The sequence below is a fragment of the Crotalus tigris genome, unplaced genomic scaffold (assembly GCF_016545835.1).
Source record: "Crotalus tigris isolate CLP2741 ecotype Arizona unplaced genomic scaffold, ASM1654583v1 scf7180000024451.546054, whole genome shotgun sequence".
NCBI classification, from domain to species: domain Eukaryota; kingdom Metazoa; phylum Chordata; class Lepidosauria; order Squamata; family Viperidae; genus Crotalus; species Crotalus tigris.
Genome location: NW_024100620.1, coordinates 345,044 through 370,259, shown reverse-complemented (window position 1 = coordinate 370,259; position 25,216 = coordinate 345,044). Strand labels below are relative to the sequence as shown.

At 39.3% G+C, this 25,216-nt stretch overlaps 1 protein-coding gene across 4 annotated transcripts in view; it reads right to left on the bottom strand.

Annotated features, from left to right (window-relative positions):
• The window catches only part of SMARCAD1 (SWI/SNF-related, matrix-associated actin-dependent regulator of chromatin, subfamily a, containing DEAD/H box 1), a 56,411-nt gene extending 48,728 nt beyond the window's left edge, over positions 1 to 7,683 (bottom strand). Inside the window, exon 1 of one of the 4 annotated variants that reach the window (XM_039332167.1) lies at positions 7,663 to 7,683. The gene's annotated coding sequence lies outside the window, so the exon portion shown is untranslated. Of the gene's footprint in view, positions 1 to 1,537; positions 5,329 to 7,360; positions 7,632 to 7,662 lie in introns of those variants that run through there. The other 3 variants (XM_039332165.1, XM_039332168.1, XM_039332166.1) reach the window with 3 other exon arrangements.
• Between the last annotated feature and the right edge of the window lie 17,533 nt (positions 7,684 to 25,216).

Genomic DNA, 25,216 nt, shown 5'->3' with positions numbered 1-25,216 from the left:
TCACTGTAGGTGTTATATGAATCATGCAGTCATTAAATGAATGATTTTGTTTGTTGTAAACCAGCTGGGAAGATTGCAGATGGTCATCATATGATCCAAGGACATGCAACCATTGTAAATTCATACCCACTTGCCAAGTGTCTGAATTTCGATCATGTGACCGTGGAGATGTGGCCACAGTCATAAGTATGGAGAGTGGTTGTAACTCACTTTTTTCAGCGACATTGTAAGTTTGAAAATGAGTGTTGTGAGACAAGGACTACCTCTATATTAATCCATGAAAAGGATGTGGCCAGGGGAAGGATTAAGTAACAAGTGCAACATAGTTAAACATGACCAAATAACTATTGGGTTTTTTTTCCTCACGACTGAAAACAATTATCTCATCTCAAATATCAATAATAATATCAATCTTATTCTTCCTAAAGGGCATAATCATCTATATCAGGGGTGTCAAACTCAATTTCACTGAGGGCCGCATCAACCATTATAGTTGCCCTGCGGGGGCCGGGTAGGTGTGACCAGAGTGGCTGCAGCCTAATGGGTGGGCGTGGATGGAGTGAGTGTGGCCTACTGGGTGGGTGTGGCCAGTTCTACATCATTCGCGTCAAGGGTGCCTATGGGGGGGCCTGGGCAAGAGTGGGACAGATCTGAGGGTCTCTGGCAGAAAGGGGTGGGTCCAGGGCAAGTGCCAAGGCATGGTCCACTGGGGCAAGTGCCAAGATGGCCAGCACAAAATTGTACATTGGTTCCTTGGGGGAAGGCAGTGGGGGGCCGTTCCCTCACTGTTTCCAGGATGGCTTCGCTGGCCACATGAAACCACTTCACAGGCCGCATCCGGCCCCCGGGCCTTATGTTTGACATGTCTCATCTATATCGATACTAGTTGAATTTGGGACTTTGAGATAGATACAGCTGAAAATATACAGACAGTCCTCAACTTATGACCAATTGTTTAACAATTATTTGAAGTTGTAACAACCTTCAAAAGGATGCTTTACAATCCCGAAAGCTTTTTCCAGCTGTCATAAAATGTTGCGCTGAACCCTCCCAATCACGACCCCATTCTAGGCGCTTGGCAACCTTTTTGTATTTACAATTATTTGCCAATCACCCTGCAATTATGTGATCATCCTGACTGTTTCCCCTAGCCTAGAAGTCCCCAACCTTTTGGGCACTAGGGACCAGTTCCATGGAGAAAGGTTTTTCCATGGATCGGAGAGTGCATGGTTTTGTGTGCTGCCTGCATCCCACGGATGAGGCTTTGCTTGTTTCTGCAGACTGGTTGGTGGCATGCCGTGGCCCAGTACCGGTCCATGGACCGGGGGTTGAAGACCCCTGCCATAGCCTCTTTCCAGTGAACACCAGTGTTCTGAAGGCTAAAAAGATTTATAGCTTTCAGAATTATCGTGTTCGCTTTTTAAACTTCTTAGTAAGGTTAGCTAATGCGATCGGTCTTTATAGTATGAAAGGCACTTTCTCCAAATTGCGTGAATTGAAGAAGGAGCCTTTCAATTATTGCAATAATGGGGCTTACCTGCAGAACGATTGGGTATCATGGTGGGTCCAGATTCAGAATCAGAATAGGGGACGAATGACAAGCAGTCAGACGAGAACCAGCTTTAGAAGTGCTGGCAAATGAGCAGTCAGTTCCATTGCCACTGGACAGATTACCATCCAAGCTAGCACGACAGGTAGGGAAAAACAGCAAAAGCAGACATAGCTGCCATCACTCTCTGAAATTGAGGACATGAAATTACCACTCCATCATAATGCAAGGGCTGCAAAAAGTGTAGGGCAAAGGTGCTCCATAAAACTACTTGCACTGAAGGAGTCAAGCCACTAAAATGAGTTACACAGGGACTGCTTCTATTAAAATGGAGTAGCAATCACAATCTCTCCATTGACAACAACAACCGTTAACCCCTACTCAGTGTGCCTTGAAGTGTAAATCTTGCAACTCTCACTTTGAATCTGGACTGGCTGACAGTCTGCCAAATGCTTTGATCCTTGGACTCCATCCAACTACTCTCCTACTCCTACGTGCAGCTTTGATTTGGAACACTTGTAAGCCAAACCTGCTTAACTTTCAGAGGGGAGAATCTGTGTTTATACTTCAAGTGTGCGTTTGCAAATCTTGTTTAGTAAAGAGAACAAACCATCCCTTTGTGTATTTGTGTGTGCTTGACCTGGGAGTGGCAACCTTGTAGGAAAGCTGCACTTTACATCACTGGCCATGCCTACAGCTGCAGAGAAAATCAAAGGAAAGTGGACCAGGGCATGATGGGGTGGGAGCCCTTTCCCATGGCACTCCACTTAACAACTTGGGTGATTGTTTGATGACTGCAGTTTGGAAAGCCAGGATTACAGTCATTGAGTGAAGTGGTCACATGAATGTCTCGCTTAACAACTGCTTCACTCAACAATAGAAATTCCTGTTCTAATTGTGATTGTAAATCAAGGACTACTTTATAGAAAATATCAAGGATGTCCTAATTAATTATAAGTTGTCATAAAAAGGAGAACATAAGCATTTATATTTCTGCTTCTATCTTCCAAATATCCAATAAAAAGAACTTTAATTTTACATGTATCTGCTTCTATATAGTAAGCTCTAGGAGTTGGATAGAGACACAACTACAATGACAGAATACAGAAGAAATTCAAAATTCATTTTGAACAAATGTGCCTGGTAATTCCCTTTGCCTGTACAAGAGGATTCAGACAAAGACATATTCTCACAGAAACAAATATTCAGCTCAGACACAACTATTACCATGATGGTGTAAATATATGACATTGCTTGCAAATAGGTTTTCTTGAGAAAAATTACATCATTTTTAAAACAAAATTTTCAGATTGAAAATTGTTTGCAATTATTTATGACCCTCATAGCTGTTGCTTCCATATGTGTATTTCTTTATAACCACCTTAGATCTCAGCAAAGCATATGTACTGTGGAATAAAATAGTAACAAATAAAATAAGCAGAGTAAATGTCATATAGAAATAAACTGAATGTTGTTTCCTCAATATAGTTTGGTTTTATAAAACATTATGTTTTCTATATTTGCTATTATTCTCCCAAGCCAACTGCTGCTTTTTAATGAAAAGCTAAATGAAATTTAGATGGCCTTTGATATCATTCTGCTTTATTTATTTCTGTGCTTTGTTAAGAAATGGTTTTATTTACCATTTAAATTTATTAAAAATACAATAATCAATACAAGACACAGCCTATCCTAATTTCTATTAGAAACCATCAAAGCCCTGACAAACCCATTCATTTGTACTTGATGTATAAATCCACAACTAATTTCACAATTTTTCCTCTGTGTAGCAAAGACGTATATAACAAATTGTCATGGTTCCAATAAATGAAACCAACTAAAACAAAACTCCGAGGCTTGAGTTTTCTTCTAAGAACGTGTTTATTGGTTACAAAGTATCCGCACGGTCAAAAGTGAAACCAAGACTAAAGTTCCCTCCCAAAAGTTACATTATACAAAGTTAAACTTCCTACTCCAGTACTATGCAATCAACTACGTTTCCCAATAGAATAGTTTGGCGGGCTTTCTAACATAAGGCTCAGCCGCCCCCAGTCTAACGAACAGAAATAACCTTGGTTCCCACGGGACAGAGAATTGTTTAGACCAGCATAAAATTCCATAACTCTCCTCCCATACTTGTGGCAACTGAAAACAAGCAAAATGGCTTCAGCCAGGTTCGTTGCAGAGTTGATACAAATGTTCTAATTCTGAAAGCTTCTGCCTATAATTCAAATGCACTCACAAAGTTTTTATCTGAAACTCTAGGCCAGACTATTAAGGTTGTGGCACAATTTAGTACAATGTCCAGACATTTTAAGGACATTCACCTTTTGTATAAGACAAACAAGTTTATGTGTTTGCATAAGTTTACCTTTCACAAAACTATTAGTTTCAATACTTAGGGTCCTTCAAATAGAATTGTTATGCTTTTAATGTGAGTAGCCTACATGGGGGGCCCTAAAAAGAGAAAGCTGAATATACTTATGAAAGTATACATTCATATACTTATTTTATACTTGAACTCTCATTAATTCTCTCTGTAGGACTAAACAACTGCAAGGTACTTTTCTACATCAATTTTTGACTCTATTTGTTTTATCATATTCATATTTAATACCACATCCACACTGCATTCAAATTACTTTTATATTTTTCATGACATAACCAATTCTTATTTTCATATAACAAACTAGACAGAAGCATGCTTTTATACCCATTTTAAATTTTTAATATATAATATCTCCTGCAATAGACCACCAACTACCCAGACTGTTATTATCAGCATTTGTATTTAAAATTCCTCCATCTGTTTTTCTATTTTCAGGGAACAATCTACCAAGATTCAGGTAGCCATTATTTGCTCTCGTTTTTGCCATGAATGTATACTTTATATTTTATTCCATTTTTTCTGTCAAACACAACTCTCACAAACTTTGATATATTAATTAGCAGTTCCATATTCCTCTAACATTTTCTTATCCTAACATTTTTGGAAATAATTGCTGGTTTTAGCATCCTCTGAATATACAGGTATATTCATGTTTCTAACCAACAGATCTCTAACTTCAGCCAAGAATGACAAAGATATAAAAATATATATTTAAAAAACCAAGAGGAATTGCCTTATATGCTGTCATTATTGAATCATTGTTAAACATTGAATTTATTCTCACATAATTTATTTCTACCATAAAACACTCAGCAACCAACCTTCAACCCTGTATTTATATAAAAACATACCATAATTCAAACCGACTAATTTTTATAGAATATTCTTTATTGGCCATATGTGATTGGACACACAAGAAATTTGTCTCCGGTGCATAAGCTTTCAGTACATGCAAGCAACAAAATGATAAATCATAAGAAACAACCAACAAAGTGATAATCATAAGACACCAACAGGAAACCGCAATTAATAATTTTTATCATTTAATCAAAATATTTCAGATCATCTCTATAACTAAGACTGCACATCCTGCTATAGCAGAAAACCTAGCTCATTATACTGCACAAGTTTGTGTATAATAAATGTAAAGGTAGTCCTCACTTAGTGATCAGCAAACTGTCACTGTGCTTATGATCTTCATTCAGCTTTCCTTTGCTTTACAACCAGTAAAGGTCATAAATGCAAGAACTGGTTGCAAACTTTTTTTCATCACCATCCTCTCCCTATATATGGGTCAGTTGATAAGAGGACTACCTAGATCAGCGGTTCTCAACCTGTGGGTCGCGACCCCTTTTGGGGTCAAACGACCATTTCACAGGGGTCGCCAAAGTCCATAGAATCCTTATGAAACGCAGTCCGGCATTTTTTGGGGGGGGTTCCCCCTTTTTCATGAGCTGTGCTACTCCCTCTTATTCTATTGGCTTTTGAACGCCAATAGAATAGACTCTCTTGAATAGAGTCTAATTCTATTGGCTTTCAAAAGCCAATAGGAATTGTCCAGGCTTTCTCTGCCCTGCTGAGCCCGCCAAAAGTTCCAGTTGGCAAACATTGCTGCAAGTTGTCTGCAGCTAAGGCGAGCTTTTTGGAAGTTTCCACCCCTCTCTGCTGAGCAACTAAATGTAAGTAAAAGAGGGCCAGGGGTGGGAGGGCCGCCCAGGAGCGCCTGGGCCTGCCTGCCGCCGCACCGAATGGGCGGTGGCCAAGGTAAGGCTAGCAGGGCAGCAGCAGGCCCTGGGAGGGTAGCTGGCATGCGTGGAGCCCGGCGGGTGGCTTACCTCCCTTGCGCTGGGCCAGCTGGTGGCCCAGCCGGTAGTCGGCCTGCACCGTCGCTTGCCATGGCTGCCCAGGAACGCCTGGGCCTGCCTGCCGCTGCACCGAACAGGCAGTGGCCAAAGTAAGGCTAGCAGGGCAACAGCGGGCGCTGGGAGGGTAGCTGGTGAGCATGGGGCCGACTCTCAGCTGGCTGTCAGGAGCCGGGCAGTGTGTAACGGCCCCGCCGGTTCCCCACTGACGTCCAGACGCTTAAAACGCGCCCCTGACACTGCCCCGGGCCAGCTCAGCTGCATGGGCGGCTGGTCCGAGCCGAGCCCTCCGCATGATGAAATTGCAGGCAGTGGCGCCTTGCCAGCTACGCCTCGGCTGGCGCGGGGGCAGCACCACGCATGCGCAGTGCTCCCGGGCCAAAGCAGTTTCTGGGCGATGGCCACGTGCGCCCTCGGCCTGCCCGGCATGCACTCCAGCCGGAGAAGAGGCAGAGCGTGCGTGCCAGAGAAAAAGAAAAAGTGAGTGAGAGAGAGAGAATGAGAGCGAGCAAACCCCACCCCCTCCTCCTGCCCCCGCCCACAGGGAAATACAGGTAGTCCTCAACTTACGACCACATGGTTGGGGGTCGCAGCATTAGGAAGGTTGAGAACCACTGACCTAGATTCATCAAAATGCTACAAGGCTTGTATTCCGATCCATGATCATGGATCAATATTTCACTATACACTCTCCTTTATTTTTTAAATGCATGCGTACGGAATATTTTCAATACACCTGCATTAGAAAGATGGATATGTGGGTACATGCAATTTTTTGTCATATTTATGTAGTATATATTGGAGATGGTGACCATTTGAGAGCTGTATCCAATGAAATTTCATTTTAATGTATGCCGATTAGTATACACGTAAAGTGACAATAAAGTATTCTATTCTATTCTATTCTACCTGGTGAAAAGGCACATTATCTTCAATCTGTAACAAGGGCATCTCTGTTCAGAAAGGCGTTCTTCGTCCTATGGGCAGATCTTTCCGGGTTCCCTTCTCCTCTGGCGTGATTCCCCCCCCCCCCTACGGCCTGCTCATCATTTGTTGGAAACGAGAATCCCGCATAACAGCATATTTTTCACCTTAACTCTCATTCATCAACACACAACTCCCCTCTCTCCCCTGCAACACAATTTCTCTCCAGAATCGAGCAGGTCCTTAATCTCCCCCACCCCCCACCCGGTCTCGCGAGGATTCCCCTCCCCGCTTTTCCGGCCACCCCCCAATTCCCCTTTTATTCGTCTTCCCTCTCTTTTCCACCATCTTCCTCGCATCTCTCCCAGCCTCCCCATCCGCCTTCCCTTGGCATCGCTTGCATGGCCCCCACCCGGGTTTCCAGCCCACCAGGACCCTGCGGGCCAAGGGAGCACCTGGGCACCCCGTCCACGCGAGCGCCCTCCCCTCCCGGCCTGCTTTTTCTCCGCGACTGAGCCAAACTGGGAGTAACAGATGGAGACAAAGACGAGAAGGGGGAGGGGGAAGGAGAAGAAGCCGGGCGGGCCGGCGAGCGAGCATCTTCCAGCCAGCCCCGGTTTCCCGCGGTTTCCTTACCCGCGTGCCCACTCCGATGAGGCGCGAGCCCTCGGAGCGCCTTCAGAGCGGCGGCAACGGCAAAACAAGCTGCGGGGTGAGGCGCTGGGGCAGAAGGAACCCGGCGGCGGCGATGACGACAACAACAGCGACAGTCATGACGACAAAAGGATGCATCGAGCCCTTTGCCAAGAGCCGGGCGGCCCTGGACTTTTCAGAAAGCCTGCTACCCTCAAAACGACGCTTAGTGATGACCTCACGCCCGTTCTTTGTGCCCGGCATCCCTTCCCCACCCCTCAATAGCCGAAGATGTTTTACTTTACATTTAATGGGGATGATAATGATGTCCAAGCGCGCGGAACGGCCAAACCGCAATGGAGTGCGCAGGCGCAGTTCTCCGAGCTTGCCTTGAGAAGCGACTTAAAGTAATTCGTGATCCTTTCTGGGCGAAATTGATTGAAGAATTCCTTGACTTCCAATCATTTGTGATATTTAAAGTTGTCGGATTTCAGTTCAGCGCTGGATAGTATGAGTCACGAAGGAGTCCTCTTACTATTTTTGCGTTGTTTGTGGCGGTATCTTCACACTCCTGAGGTGCAGCAACTCCGCATCACTTGGGGTACCCAATGCAGTGTTCATGAACAAAATAGTTTGAACTCAAAATGTATGCTTCGTGTGGCGTTGCCAATGCTTCCGTGCTTAAAACAGCTCATCCAGCTACTCTGGAAATGTTTTGAACTGGAAACAACCCTTTTGAGCTTCGTTTTGAGTTCGTTTCACAGAAAAAATAATCATTACCAACCATTAGTTCCTTGCCCAATTAACCAGACAATGGTAGGAAAATAGCCAGTATTTTATCCTGTAACTGCAAAATAAACATTCAATCACCAGCAAAACTAAACGTGAATTGGAATGGAATGGAATAGAATTCTTATTTGGCCAAGTGTGATTGGACACACAAGGAATTTGCTTCTGGTTCATAAGCTCTTAGTATATGTACAAGCAACAAGTGATAAATCATGATCATAATCATAAAATACAATCATCATAAACCATAACAATACTCAGAGATAGTGATAGAATACTAAATAAGTGTTGGAAGTCAGCACCCACTCACCCTTCTAGAGAAGGAAATATTTGGGGGATATTTAAAAAAGGGCAGAATATTATATTTCCTCAAAGGAATAATGGAGAAAAATCTTAGGCAGAAACCAGCCCCCAGTCTCCTTCCCCCAAGAAGGCCAGCTTTTAGAAATGCAGATTTGGGGCCACTATTCATAAACAAAATGCCTTCAGCCACAGCCCCAAAGAAGGTTTGGGCTGATGGGATTAAAAAAACAAAGACTCCCAAGGACAAGAACATGACTTTTAAGAAATAATACAATTAACCCACCACCATTAGTAGACCATAATGGCACACTCAAGCTCAGGTCAAAGAACATAGGAGCAGAAAGAACCTCAAATACAAAGCCCAAAGAAGGTATAAAAGCCCACCTATTCCAACTCCATTTTGTTAGCTGTCCCAGAACCACATGCTGTTGGTTCTGTTCTTCAATAAACAGAACCTTCTTTCTAAACAGCCTCCATTTTATTTATTCCAGGCTTGGACTGGACCTGATGATTTTTTTTCTTCCAACATAAGAAATCAAAATAAATCAGGATACTTAATAAAATGCTAAAGAACATGCCAATGTAACTGCATCCTGGTTTCAATGGTGAAATCAGATTAACTTCAGAAGTAAAGTTTTTTATCCATTATGTTTGGGTTTCAGGTTTATCCCTGACTGTCATAAATGTCCTTAATTTTTTTTAATCTAGAAATTTGGCTTATATTCAAAACAGAACAGCTTTTATTCTATTCTGTTTTGTTCCCAATGTGCCCATTTTAATCTTGTGGTGGACAATTTACAAGGCATTTAACTTTTGAATATAAAGTGAACAACTGCAGTAAAAAAAAAACCCTAATAACTGAAAGGAAATTGGATAAAATAAGGCCTTACAAAAGGAGTTGAACTTGTAGATTTGCATGGGAAAAAATGAATTTTAAAAGAAAAATATTTTAAAATATTGCTGGTAGTTCTGGTTGCCATCATAAAGTAAGGGCAGCACTGGTTGTTAAGCAAGGATCTCATGTAATCACTACTAACTTCCTGCTGTCTTCCTCAGTGATTTTGCTTTTGAGAAGTTGGCTAGGGTCACATATTGGGATCACGTGACCATGCTGCAACAACTGAAACTCTGAGGACTGATTGTAACCACTAGTCATTCAGCATCAGCCTAAGTTTAAACATTTGTTAAATGAGTAGTCGTTAAACAAGCACTCAACCATTCTGATTTGTAAATTTGATGTATGATTCCAAGCAACTATAATCAGAATTGATGGCCATGGGTTAGAACAGTGTGTAACTACAATTCGTATTTATGGATAGCATGAGGTAATGTGACCAAATTATATTATTTGTATCATTTGGGTTATGATGTCAAGATATCTGTGACATTATTGTGTTCCTTGTCCCCTCTGTGGGCACCCCTGGTGGAGTTTATAAAGCAGATTTTTTTTTGCTAGGGACAGAATTCTGGTACTGTAGTTCTGCTTCTATGTTACTCTGGGACTAAGATGAACAAGAAACTCAGAATGGCCTCATCATGATTCTTTTTTAGTAAAATCAAGGTTTCGTAACCTATAACAATATAATAGAACTCTGCAGCTCAGCTCAGCCGGCAGCGGCGGCAGTGGCGGAGCAGCCCAGCGGCAGCGCCAGCAGCGGTCCAGACCCGGCTCGGAACGGCTGCTGAGCCAGCCCAGGGCGGCGTTGGGGGCATGTGCGATGGCGCTGCGGCGGCAGGAGCAGGCGCTGTCAGAGGAGAAGGGCGCCCTGGAGGTAGAGGAGCCGGCGGAGGAGGAAGAGGAGGGCAGCAGCGGCAGCGGCTGGATAGAGGAGCGGTGTCTCGGTTTCTAAGACCATCAGAAATATGTGTTTTCCGATGGTCTTAGGCGACCCCTGTGAAAGCGTCATTCGACCCCCAAAAGGGTCGCGACCCACAGGTTGAGAACCGCTGTATTAGTGTCTTATTCAACCTTGTGTCAACTGCTAATTTGATGTTCAATCTGTGTTATTTCAAAATGTCTACTTCCTTAATTTCTTCCAAACTTTCACTCTGTGACTTGTAGCAAGCTCGCCTTTCAAAATCAAACTTTCCTTCCTTGGAGTAAAGAAAGAAAAAAGAGATTCCTCTCCTCCTTGAATCCAACCAGCGTAATGTTTCCGCTATATAGGCAAACTAATTAAACCCAAGTCTTCCTTTTCGCCGCTTTTCCAGGAGCAGGGAGAAATCCCTCCTCCCCTCTTGGTCTTTCTTGAAAGACCAATCGCAAGAGAAGTATTTTTTGGTATGGAAAAAATGGATAGACTTTATAAGTTGGATATAAAAAAATATTATTTAGCTTTTCAATAACTTATATAAAAAACTTAAGATATTTTATAGACTTTATAGACTTTTTTTCCTTTTTTCCTTTTTATTTCTTTTCTTTTTTCTTCTTATTTTCTTGTATTTCCTTGTATTTTTGTCTTTTTATACATATATTATTGTTAATTATTTAACAACTTGTTTAATTAATGTATTTAGACTTGTTTATGGTTTATATCTGTTTTAAGACTTTTTGAAAATTTTTTAATTAAGCCTGTATTCAACTCTGGGAAGGTTGGGGGAGGGTAGGGGAGGGTTGGGGGGGGTTCGGGGAAGGGATTTGTATTGTTTTGTAAAATCTAAAAATTTTTCAATAAAAAAAAAAAGGTCTGTCAGGTGGTTGGAAACAAGGGCAGACGCTCCAGAGATTCGTCCAGCACACCCGTTCTTCTTGACAGCTGGCCTCGCCCCCGTTTTTTTCTTAACAATACTATGTCCTACATCTCTTACATTTATTTACATTATTTCTCATACTTTTTTATTCCTCAATTCTAACCAGTTATAGTACATGTCCCATATCTCATAGAATTCTGTAGCTTCTTTGTCTTTTAGTTCTAAGATAAGTTTGTTCATCTCAGCACAATCTAATATCTTACATATAATCATTGCATTTGTTGGTATGTTTTCTCTTTTCCAACATTGCTCATATGCAATACATGCTGCAGTTACAGTATAATATGTATAATGATGTATTGGAGTCGTTTCTCGATTTTTGGGTTGATTATGCCTAATAAAAATATTTCGGGTTTGAGTTCAATTTGTTGTTTTGTTATTTCCTGTAACCATCTCCTAATCTGCTCCCAATAGGTCTTTGCTTTGGGGCATTGCCACCACATAGGATAAAATGTTCCTTCTTTGCTTTTACATTTCCAACATTCTGGATTCATATTTTTGTATATTTTAGCCAATCTCGCCGATGCTAAATGCCATCTGTAGAACATTTTATATTGGTTTTCTTTGTATGCAGTTGACAATGTTAATTTGCAATTTCTGTTCCATATTCTTTCCCATTCATCTAATCCTATATTTCTGCCTATGTTTTGGGCCCATGCTCTCATTGGGCCCTTTATTATTTCTTCTTCCAATTCAATTTCTAATAGGAGTTTATAGGCTTTTGTTAAAAAATTTCCTCCCTTATTTGTCAATATTTTATCCAATTGTTATGATGTCCGATTTATCCCATAATCTTCTATATGTTTATTATATTTTGATTTTATCTGTGTATATGGCCACCAATCAATAGTTATTCCCTGTTCTTTTAATTCATCTCTTGATCTTAGCTTCCCTTGGTTGTCTAATAGTTCTTTATACCTTATCATCTTTGTTTTGTCTAATGTGTTTGGGTGAATCATCACCTCCATTGGTGAGATCCAAATTGGAATTTTTGTGTAGTATTTTTTAAAAACTTTTTCCCATATCCAAATTAATGCATTCCTTATCTGATGTCGGAAGAAATATGTGTGAGTTTTCTTATCTTTCCCGCATAGAAAAGCATGCCATCCAGCCTGTAGATCATGACCTTCAATTGTTAAGATCATTTTATTTTCTAAATTTATCCAGTCACTGATCCAAAGCAATTCCACTGCTTGGTAGTAAATTTCCCATTTTGGGAGCCCAAGGCCACCTCTTCTACTATCCTGTAACACTTTAACATTTATTAGTGCTTTTTTACCTAACCATATAAATTTATTAATCATTTTATTTAATTCATCAAACAAATTTTCCCCAATTTTATTGGAACTGTTTGAAAGAGGTATAATAATTTTGGTAATTTTACACTTCTTTCTTTTAATCTACCCAGTGAACCACACTTTGTAATAATAACTTTCTTTTTATTTCTTAAATGTTCTATAAAATGAATGTTTACTAGTCTGAACTAGTCCAAAGTGATTGATGAAATGCTTTTCTTCTTAAAATTCACTTTTAATCAGCCAAAGAATTTAATAATTATATTTATCATAAAAAATATCTCCAGGTCTATTCTTTAGCACAACTCTTTTAGCAGATGAAACATCTGGTGTTTCAGTTAGGAGAGGCACAACACACTGGGACATTCACTTGTTAAGATATTTTTTAAAAAGGGTGGGGGAATTGGTGCTGCATAAGAATCTATAGGATCAATTCAGAAATTCTGTTAGGCCTTTAGATAGTTTATTTTAAGAGATGTACAAGTCAACAGACATCTGGTTCATACAGGCAATCCTCACCTTACAACCATTTGTTTAGCAACCATTCCAAGTTTCAACAGCAATGAAAAAGTGACTTATGTCAGGTCTTCACACTTCTGATCATTGCAGCATCTCCATGGTCACGTGATCGGAATTTGGTCTTTTGGCAACCAGCATGTATTTACGATGGTTGAAGTGTCTTATGGTATAGAATTGCCATTTGCAGTCTTCCCAGCTGCTTCTGACAGGAAAAGTCAATGGGGCAGACCATTGACCACATGATTCATTTAACAACTGCACTTTGCATAAGAACTGCATTGAAATACTTACATTAAATCTTAGATTTCTGTTGGGTTCTTGGTATGCCCTGAGCTTGATTGCCTTTTTGCACACATTCAAAGAGTGGAGTTTGCTTATTGTTTACATACAGTAGTTTGCCCTGCCAGTCTTGGTTGGGGTGTAGTATCCTTGATGGTCCCTTGACTAGACTATTGCACTGATCATGTTACTTAGCCTGGTAATGAAACATCTGCAGGAAACAACAACCAAGTTCAAAGAACCAAGAATTCAACAGGTCATTCCAGAGCTACATATATTCTGCACTATTGGGACCTTAATCTTTTTTTCTAATAAATGCTACTAGTCAGAGCTCTAAGAAACCTGTTCTTTGGATTAAATGTTTCCAGTCTAGATTGCTAAGATTAGTCAATCAATCAATCAATCAATCAGAATAGAGCTGGAAGGGATCTTGTAGGTTTTCTAGTCCAACCCCCTGCTCAAGCAGGAGCCTCTATACTATTTTAGGCAGATGGCTGTCCAGTCCCTTCTTAAAAAACTCCAGTGATGAAGCAACCACAACTTCTGCTGTTCCACTGGTTAATTGTCCTGACTATTAGGAAGCTTCTCCTTAATTCCAGGTTGCTTCTCTCCTTGATTAGTTTCCATCCATTGTTTCTTGTCTTGCCTTCTGGTGCTTTGGAAAATAAGTTGACTTCCTCTTCCTTGTGGCAGCCCCTCAAATACTGGAATACTGCTATCATCTCACCCCTAGTCCTTCTTTTCTCTAGACAGGCCATATCCAATTCCTGCAACCGTTCTTCATACATTTTAGTTTCCAGACCTTTTATCATCTTAGTTGTTCTTCTTTGCACTTTTTCCAAAATCTCAACATCTTTTTTGGTAATGTGGTGACCAAAGCTGGAAGCAAGAATAAAAGCTGGTTCTACTTGGTTCTACAAAGTCTTCAACTTTTTTACAACTTGTCATACTTGATAGAACTTTGACAAGATAAACTTGATAGAACATTATCTTGATAGATAAACACAACAGAACTTTGATAAGTTGTAACTCAATACATTTGAAGGGTGTCAGGTTGGAAAAACTAGTTATGACGTGAAGGTGCCTGTTGCAACACTCTTGATCGGATTACTAGGTTCCTTGAGAGTAAAAATGCAGGCTATAAACATAATGGGTACTTTGTTCTGCAGTTTATTTGCTTAAAAGATTTGTATGCTGTCCATCTTAAAACAGTTCTGAGCAATTGCTAACAATGAAACCAAGAGACAATCAAAACTATATAACCAACCTGGTGCATCTGCCATTCTCCTTGGATGACTCCCAACAAAACCATGCACAGTTTCCCATCTTATTCATTTCTAGCTCTTGGGGGTAGAGCCAGCACTTTATAGGCTTTTGGAAGGTCAAAAGGGTTGGGAGTCTGCTGGATCCCTGCATAAAAGATGTACCACAGAATAGGGGCCATTATGGAAAAGATGCCCTTCCTAGATTCCATTAAATGGTGACATTTAAGGGAAGGGACCTGGAGGATACCAACTGTATCTGACATGGTAGGGCAGGAAATAACTTCAAGGAGAGGCAGTTGTACAAATAACCTGATCCCATCAATGTGGAGATTTAGATATAGCAATAGCACTTAAATTTATATACCGCTTTACAGTGCTTTACAGCCCTAAGTAGTTTACAGAGTCACAGTATTGTCCCTAACAATCTGGGTCCCTATAAACTGCAGTTCACAGTGAGTGCAATGGAAAGTGAGACCAAAATCCATTTCCAGTGGCCTCTCTGAAGTTTGTATTGTTAGAAGGACAGTATTTTTTTCCTTTCATCTACTTATGTAAATGAATTGTATAGCCACTCACCCATGGTAGTTACTCTGGATAGCCAACAAAGTTAAAACTCAATAAAACAACGAAGAAGAATAAATTAAAAATACACATAATGGCAGCCAAAGACAACAGCAGTCTCTGCAATAGTACCCACAGGCCCCCATTAACTTCCCAACTCAATATCTGAGAAAACAGCCATATATTAAAGCTTTTCTTTTCTAGATCAGGCATATGTAGCACTATAAACCAGCGGTCCCCAACCTTGGCAACTTTAAGACTTATGAAGTCCACAGGTCTTAAAGTTGCCAAGGCTGGGGACCCCTGCTATATGTTGTTGTTAATTGCGAAGTCGTGTCCGACCCATCGCGACCCCATGGACAACGTTCCTCCAGGTCTTCCTGTCCTCTACCATTTTCTGGAGTCCATTTAAGTTCACACCTACTGCTTTAGTGACTCCATCCAGCCATCTCATTCTCTGTCGTCCCCTTCTTCTATTGCCCTCAATCTTTCCCAGCATTAGGCCCTTCTCCAGTGAGTCCTTCCTTCTCATTAGGTGGCCAAAGTACTTGAGTTTCAACTTCAGGATATGGCCTTCTAAAGAGCAGTCGGGGTTGATCTCTTCTAGGACTGACCAGTTTGAACGCCTTGCAGTCCAAGGGACTCGCAGGAGTCTTCTCCAGCACCATAGTTCAAAGGCCTCAATTCTTTTGCGCTCAGCCTTTCTTATGGTCCAACTTTCACAGCCATACATTGCAACTGCAAAATAAAGTTTGTGTATTGTGAGGTCTTGTGAACTATACAGGTAATCCTCATTTAGAAACCATATAAAGGCATTGAGGGCTACTATAAAATCATAAGTTATGTTCCATATAATAGGTTCTGACACAGTATGATGGTGATGCAGTAGATAATGATCTCAGGGCACTGGTCCATAAGCAAAAAGCAGATATAATACTTTTATCATGTCTTGTGAATAAACAGTAATGGAAATGATATGGTCAGAACATGGAGACTAAAGAAAGAGCACAGTAGAAGTTCAAGGCTAGGGACTCAGTTTTAAAATTGCCCATGGGCATTATGCCTAAAAATGGTGATGTTATAATGCTTTCTAATACTGTTGTGGGCAGAGCTTTAAAATAAACTGGGGAAAACATCATCAGAATGAATAACTTTCTAGTAATCTTCAGTCCAAAAAGTGTGGTAAAAGCTCCCTGCTATTTTTGGAGGGCTATATCTTGAGCCTGGATATGTATGTTTAATTCCAGGTTTGGCCCCAGCAAATTTGGATCAAAGACTCTCACTGATGTACATCCTTATGGACTAGATCTTCTTGTTGAGTTGAAATTATAAAGAATCAGAGCTGCTAAAGCATGAAAATAGCAAAACTTAGTTTAAGCCCATAAATAAATTGACAAATGTAGGCTGTTACAGGAGAGACTAACACAGTTCAATTCCTGCAGATGTGTTAGAGAAGCATCAAAACACTTGAAATAAGGCTCTTAAGAATTTGATTAGATAATTTCCATATCCTTTAGTGCCCTATGGTATCTGGGGAGCTGTCTCTGCCTCAGTAAACCTAATAGCTACTGGTGTATAATAGCCTCCTAATTAACATCAGAGAAAAATATAACCTTTGTACGCCTATTAGGTTTTGCAGTGGCTGACCTAATTGGTTCTCTCCAGGATCCAGAAGAATGGAAAGTAGGTCTAAAGTATTTAAAAGGCCTGACTTGCTGGGTTAAAGTTTTCATTTATTTGGCAGCAAGGTTTATGTCATTAAATCTCCTTTAAAAAAAAGTCATCACTTTAAGAAAGCAGGAACTAATAAGTAAGTTTTCCTTATCATTATAGGTTTCTAAGGTCTGATGCAGTGGAGGGATTCAAATGTGTGAACAACCGGTTCTCTGTGGGGATGCCACTTCTGGAAGTCCATTCTTGGCCTGGGCAACAAAAAATTAGCTACCGGTTCTGCCAAAATAGTGCGAACTGGCTGAATCTCACCGCTGGTTGGATGGCTTCTTTTGGAATCTCTCAAGTAGAATTTATGTGGTAAAATGTAAAAACAGAAACAATCCACAGTCATACTCTATTTTCTCCACCAGAGGGAGAAAAGTTTACACTTCGAGTTCACAATCTTGAATTATCCATGCAATTTTCTAGTGAAAACTGACTTTTAGATAGATCTAGAATAATCAGAGCAGCAACTGCTGAGATATTTTTTTTAAAAAAAGAAATTGTTCTAAGTTTACAAATTGCTGGCCTGCTTTTTCTCCTGACTTGAAAACATATCTACGTGAAAGTCCGTGGACGAGCCTCCATTTTGATTCCCACTTCTGTACTTTGAAATTTGGAATCCAATGCATCATGTGAACTATTCGAATATACCCATAACTGTTGTACCTTGTTCAATAGTTACTGTGACCACAAATACTTCTTTAGTCATTTACTCATGGGCACAGAATTATTAAAGAACAAACATTCATTAATGAGAGGCATGAACAGGTAGTCCTAGGGCAGCTTATAATTGTTTGTTTAGTGACCATATGAAATTACGATGTCACTGAAAAAAAGGTTCTTGCCATATGATTGTCATACCATGCCCACGGTTGTGATCAAAATTTGGGTTGCTGGCAACTGGCTTGTATTTATTATAGTTGCAGCATAACCCAGGCTGACATGATCGCCATTTGGGGATTTTTACAGCTGACTTCTGACAAGCAAATCAATGGTGAAAGTTAGATTCACCAAACAAAGATGTGTTTTGCTTAGTAACTGCAGTGATTCACTTAACAACAATGACAACAAAAATCATAAAATTGGCCGTGACTCACTGAACAACTGTCTTGCTTAGCAGCAGAAAAATTGGTTCCAATTGTGGTTGTAAGTTTAGGATTAGCTGTAAATCGCTAATACAGGTTAACAATGTTGGCATATCTAATGTGTTAAAAAAACAACTGTCTGCAGTTGCTGCTCTCTGGGATCATGGAATCTTTAATCTAGTTCAGATACTCTCCTTAAATTATTATGGGCATTCTCAGAAAACTGTGCAATTTGACTGATGTTTAACTGTATACTATATGTTCAAGATACAAATTAGAACTCCTGATGCTTCTAGGAGTTTCAGAACTCAAATCTCATCAGTGATGATTAATATGGCCAATAGCCTGGGATTATGGGAGTTCAACCCTGAATTGTTTGGAAGCAACTGGTTACTAATCCTTGATATAAAAGTTTAACAAGGGAGCAATAGCAACTAATTTATTGACATGTTTATACATAGTTCTGGCAGAGTTCCAAATTCTGATCTGCAGTAAGTTTTTTTTCCTCAACAAAGCTTTGATAAGTAGAAAACAAGGATTATTTTTATACTGCCACATTATACTTTCCAATTATTCAGAATACACTTATGGATTGATTTCTTTATTCTCTGGTCTAGAGCAATCATTAAACTTACATTAAGGAATTGCATTGAACTTTGTACATATGAAATTTGGTCTCCTTATGTTTAATTATGAGCTGACAGGATATATTTAGGAATGTACTTTTTTTGATTGTACAATTATTCCCATTCGAAGGGAAAATTTCATGAGATAGTAGCCTTAAATCTCTCTAAGCTTCAAAGACGGGATTCAGACTTAATAAGTAAAAAATATACAAAGCATTAAAAAATTCTCAGATGGGTTTTTTTTCAGATTAAGAAGTGACTGGTTTCAGGATGATAGAAAGATGTTTAACATAAAAGTAATCCACCTGCCACCTCCAATGATAAATCACTCAAAATACTATCAGGGATTTTATTTAAAAAAAAAACTTTAAAAGATCAAAAGAATGGGGAAGAAAGCTATTGGAAATTTGCAAGATAGATTTTGGCATCGTATTCACTAATTTCAAGAATACTGTATGGGAAGCTAAGGAAGATGTGAAGTAATTTAAGAAGTGAAGAAACACGGCATTATCTTAAACTTAGAGAACTATTATTGTATTTTATTTATTGATTGTTTTAATTTTTATGATTTGGTGGGTAACAAACTTAAGTCTTTTATAATTCAAATAACTAATTTTGGGGGAGCTATGCTGAAGTGCTTTCTTCCAATGATGTTTATATCATATGCATGCAAAAGTTATATCTAGTCAGTGGTAATCATCCCTAGAGCTTTAAATTTTAATATGAGGTGTTTTTTTTAAAAAAGGCATTTAAAAATATTTTCAAATAAAAAATAGGATGTCTCTATCGACACAGAGATACATATTACGCTTACTTATCATATAAGAAAGTGTGTCCTTAAACTGCTCATTCAGATGTTAAGAACTTCATTTGCCTACCATTATTCATATTCTGATTCTTTTTTACAGCAGTATTAAAACATTTCGCCACAAATGGACAGTTTGCAAGTCTAGTTGTGTGGCTTTCCTTTCATTCTGTGCCAGTTGTCCATAATTTTCTTTTTGACACAGCACCGAATGTCCACTAGATGCCAGCCTTCTTTTGCAGAGAGTGGGAGCCCTACAGGTTTTTGAAAACTTTATTCAGTGGTTGGAGGGAAAGCATCTTTTGACTGATGCAAAAGAACTTTAAAGCAGATCTTTACAACCAGAATTGTGTTTCACTTCCATGTTTTGGGGGTGAGGGAAGTTTTCTTGAACCCAGGAAGAAAAGGTCTCTCTATATCAGTTGTTGAGGAACGTGAACTGAACAGTCTGGTGACTGTAGAAATAGAACTGAAAATTACGTATACAGGCCTGCTAGACAGATGAGCCCATGTGAAATTTTGAGACAATGTTGGGGCATTCCTATAAAATGGCAACCATGATGGTCATGACCTGTGGCAGTGCATCAATTTCTAAAGGGAAAGCAGTGAGGTTACAATATCCTATCATTTCTTTTACTCACCCTGCTTCCTCCTCCAGTTTGTTTTTCCTACCTATACAGGTGGGTACACCTGTATAGGTAGTTCTCTCATAACAACTGTAATGGAGCCTGGTATTTCCATTGTAAATCATGGTGGTTATAGGTTGAAGGACCCATGTGACAGATTTAATTTTACAACCTTTTTGCAGCAATTGTAAGGCAAACATGTCAATCATAAAGTGAATAGGATGGTCCATTCATTCTTATGGGCATTTTTTTTTTTGCCGGAAAACCAGCTCCAAACAATGGAAACTGGCAAAAAATCTTTATAAATTATGGTCATGTGATCATAGAATGCAGTCACAGCTGTAATAGCGAGTCAATTGCCAAACACCCAAAATGCAGCTGTGCAACAACAGGGGGAATGCCACCATCAGAATTTCGGAACGAGGTTTTAAGTACCTTTTGGAGAGTGCATCGTAACTTTGAACAGTTGCCGCCTATAAACTTCGGCTGCCCAGGATGTCCATAGTGGCAGAGTTGGCTTAAAAATAATGGATGCAACTGGGCTACTGAAGACTCACCTGTTTTTATGTGTGTGCAGCACATCTGAAAAAAAGAGAGCATTGATTGTCTTGTCACACACAAAGCTTAGTATCTTTTGCTGTCCTTGCAGTCTACCATTATTTTCATTCCTAAGAAGATGTATAGCGGCAATATGAGGCCAGTTACATTCTGGAAAATACAGATGGCATGGAGGTTGATGCTTTGTATTGCAATATGGTAGCTTCCTAATGGCTATCGCTTTTAATTGATTAATTAAAAGAAGGATGTGGGAAATTTATGAAGGGAGATTTGTTGGCCTAATGCCTACCATTGAGATAGTCCTTTTTGAAATTAGTTCAGGAAACATCAGCATATAAAAATAATATTGCTTTTCAAATAGCAGCTGTCTTATTCTACATTTATTTTTGCACATTATTTTGTGTCTCTCTGTGTGTGAATGTGAGTAGAACTTGGCAAGTCTGTCCACACTTCCCTGGGGAACATGGCCCAGTCATGGCAGTTGTTCACTTGAAGGGTTATCCAATCCATCTCTAACTTAAGATCATGCTGAAATCAGTAGAATTTATTTTTAGGTAGCCACTAGTTCTGAGTTCTTTTCTCTTTTTAAAGTACATTCAGCATTCTACTCATCAGCCCCTATTGTTTAAATCATCCTCTTTAAAAAGTAGAAAATAAATTCTCCTTCATAAAAAGGATTAAGAATTGATAAGGAAAGATTCAAAAGAGTTTATTTTCATCACACTTGTAACAAGCAATGGAGAGCAATTCCTTTTTCAGAGTCTTCAGATTAGGAACAAATCCACAACTAACTTTTATGTTGATGGCTTTGGATTGAATGACTGAATACTTAAAGAATATTTTGGAAATAGGGCTGCTTCTACTATGTGCAGGAATTACTTTTTGAAACCCAAAGGGAAGCACAGAATGTTGACCATTCCAAGTAACACAGTCATCCTGTTAGGACTGGTGGTAGCTTTGAATGGACAGTTTCCAGTGAACAAAGATAGAGTTTAAAATGCTAGTTGTAGTTCCCCTTCTACCTTCATTATTTAGTTAAAAGAAACAGCCAGGCACCACAGTAGTATAAGGTAAAGGATGGGACTAGAGAGACCCCCATTTTATCATGGAATTTATTGAGTAATCTCTCAGTCCAAATTATCCTACAAATTTTTTGTTAGGGAAAAGTGAGGATATTTCCCTCTACATATGTAGCCTTAAGCTAATAAAGAAGAAGTTAAAAATAAATGCAGCTTCATTATCAAGCCCAGACCACAATGAAAATTATTGCTTCTTGTTTTGAGTTAGGTAGCAGCAAGAATGAAACCATTATGAGAGATATTGATGAAAACTCACTTGAAATTCTGAATGACCTCTTCCCCTGGTGTGCTATAAATGTTGATTAAAATGGAACCCTGGAGGCTAGCATGGCTCCAAAGACCATGATTTGAAAAATAGTTACAAACTGGACTTTCGAAACAACTTGAAAAAAAGGGGCTGGAGTCACAAGACCTTAAGACCTCACTGTCTATGGAGAATCTCAGTCATCCAGGTCATAGTTGTCCCAAAGGTGCTTTTTCACAAGGCAACTGGTCTTTCTTGTTTTTCTTTGAAGATGTTTTGCTTCTCATCCAAGAAGCTTCTTCAGCTCTGATTGGATGGTTAAGACCTAACCCATCGAGCAATCTAAAGGAGATAAAGATGATGCATTTCTGCTATCTTGGCAACCTTTACTGGCAGATTAGAGTATTATAACTGAAGTAAGTTATTTCTTTGTGTCTTCTTCTTCTTGTTGTGCCACATCCGTTATTGGACGTTGGCGATCATGTTGGCGATCCTGTTTTTATCAGTAGCTGCACGAAAAAGTGCTGCTGAGTTTTGTCCAAACCAGTCCCTTAGATTTTGAAGCCATGATGTTCTTCTTCTGCCTGGACCTCGTTTGCCTTCAATCTTTCCCTGGAGGATTAAATGGAGTATGCCGTATTTTTCTGGGTGTTGCATCACATGTCTGAAATATTCTAACTTTTGTTTTTTTAATTGTTTTGATGATTTCCCTTGGCTTTCCCAGGCGGCTTATCATCTCCTCATTTCTGATCTTGTCAACCCAGTTTACACGTAACAGCCGCCTGTAAATCCACATTTCAAAAGCTTTTAGTCTCTTCAGGTGGCCTTCTGTCAGAGACCAACTCTCTACTCCATAGAGCAGGATAGAAAAAATATAACATCTGACAAGTCTGATTTTCAATCTTAGGCTTATGTCGTGACTGCAGAAGACCTTTTTCATTTTGAAGAATGCTGTTTGAGCTTTCTCTTTGTGGTCTGCTTTCACTAATTACTATTTATGAAAGAGGGTCATAATGATGCATGTAAGTATGCAAGGCTGCAAATGAGTAAGTATGTCCTCCTCCTCACATTCAGTCATCCCCTCTTAGGATTTTTCTACACAATTTATACAACATCTGTGGGGATCCAGGATATATTTATGCTGTGGAATTGCTATAGCTCCTAGGCTTGTGTCAACCATTTATAGACATAAATTTCCTTTTCAGTATATTGGGTTTTACTAAGAGCCTTGTAGTCAGTGAAGCATAGCTGCTGTGAAACAACTTGTATGTCACAGAAAATATGAACTGGTATTAGATGTTAACTATCCCAAACTATTAGAAAAAAAGGCATAGAGATTTTATTCTCAGCCCCTTCATTTATTGTCCAGTATTTTTTCAGTGGTGCCATCCCTGAAAGATAAAGACGTTTCTTTATTCATGCATCTCAGTGAGTGGTAAATGAGGCATGCTTGCCCAGCTTATTTCGGATGGAAATGAGTCTAATTAGTCCGTCCGGCTAAAGAATAGTTGTTATATTCCAGAATGGAGCAAATTTGCTATAGTTGATAAGTTACAGCCATTCTATTGTTCTTTTGGAGTCAGAAATCCCCTCTGTAGCAAGGTTTTATGGAGTGGAAATGCACAAGAAAGCAATTCAGCATTATTACAAAAGCCGAAATTGGAAGAAAAGTTTGTTTTGTGATGATTTCATAGTATGTGAAATTAAGTTCATGTTATAAATTCACTTTTACCCAAAGAAAATCTGTCTTATGTTTTCTAGAGTTGTGAGAAGTGTATTTGTGGCACTAAATTCGGCTAGGTAGTTTTTACTTTTATTTATTGCTTTAGTTTTAGTTTGAGGGTTCTCCCCCCCCCCAAGGTTCTAATTCAGCTTAGATACATTTTGCTTTTTCAAAACGTGATTTCTTTCACATGAGATGCTAATAACAGAAAAAATAATTTGGCATGTGACGTGATAGTTGATTCCAAGGAAAACATGAATTTATGCTGAGTTACTTGGAATCTTTTGCATAAGTGTTTTTTTTAAGTCGGCTATTGCACTCATTTCTCAACTTCTCAACGTCTCCCAGCCACCCAACAAATACAGATCAGGTACCAACAAATCTTTTTAAATGATCGGAATCATATCCCACAATGAATTTACATTCTTCGAGTGAACAATTCGGCCCATGACGCCAACCTCTGAGGGAGAATATTGTGGTCATGGTGTCTGAACAGTGCCGTAGCTATGGCTACCTATATAATTCTTCGCAATGGAAAAAAAAAGTGTGACAATGACATTAAATTTAATCAGGTTCCCCTTTTCGGTAGTTCCCACTGGGATGAGCCACTAGTGTCCTGCCTTAAATATTCAAAGCCTTCAAAGTTTGCATGCGTTTTTATGCTAGGGCAATATCCTGCTACTAGAGAACAATGGATCTGTCATGTATTTCTCCTTTGAGCAGCCTTAAGTCTGGATTTCTCTAGTAGTGGGATATTATGATGGCTGCTTCAGCAATTGTCCTTATGTTAGCCTTCACTTAGGAAGAAGAAGAGGAAGAAAAAGAAGGGTCATTATAAACCACCGGCAGGACAATATAATACGTCTGTCTGTTTTTTTGTTTTGGAATTTAGATCAGGGACAGGTCTCTTTCTTTTTCATTCCCGAAGACAGAGCTTTATTTCCAGTCACAGTTCATCTGATATAAATGCACCAGTACAAAATATCATATGGTTCAATGCATTTGGAAACACAACCCAAAGTATATTAGAGGAAAGGAGGCTGAGTTAAGTGTTTCTACAAGCCAAAAGCAGCGGATTCTTGAGGTTTAACCTAAAGCTGACAATATATCGAACTGCTGACTGTATTTTTTAAAAGCAGCTCACATAACTCTTTTCAAAGCTGAGTGAGAACTCCAGCCTTTTTCCTCCCAATTTTATCCATAGGAATGTGTTATAGCTCCCCTGTATATTCTGAACTTTCTGCTTGTGTGCAGGAAATTTAGTGTTATAGCTGGTAACTCTATTAAGGAGAAGCCATTCTAAACATAAAGGCAATTATGTTGTACTGATTTTGCTAATCTCAGTCATGGTTAGACTCCAATACACAGTGCCCAGAGAACTTTTATGTAAATTAGCTAGACCTAATTAAAATTAATGAATTAATTAGTAATTAGGTCAAATCTAGACTTATTCATATTTAGAATATATGAATTTGTAGAGGCAAGGCAGACTGGCCAACCTTGGTTAGGAATGGCTCTCTAGAATTTCAGATGAGAAATTTGCATTACATGCTACAATGAATAAAATAAAATGGTCTGTAACAGGCAACATAGAAAGTAAAGTTTAAGATGTGAAGATTCTAGAATCTAAAAAAG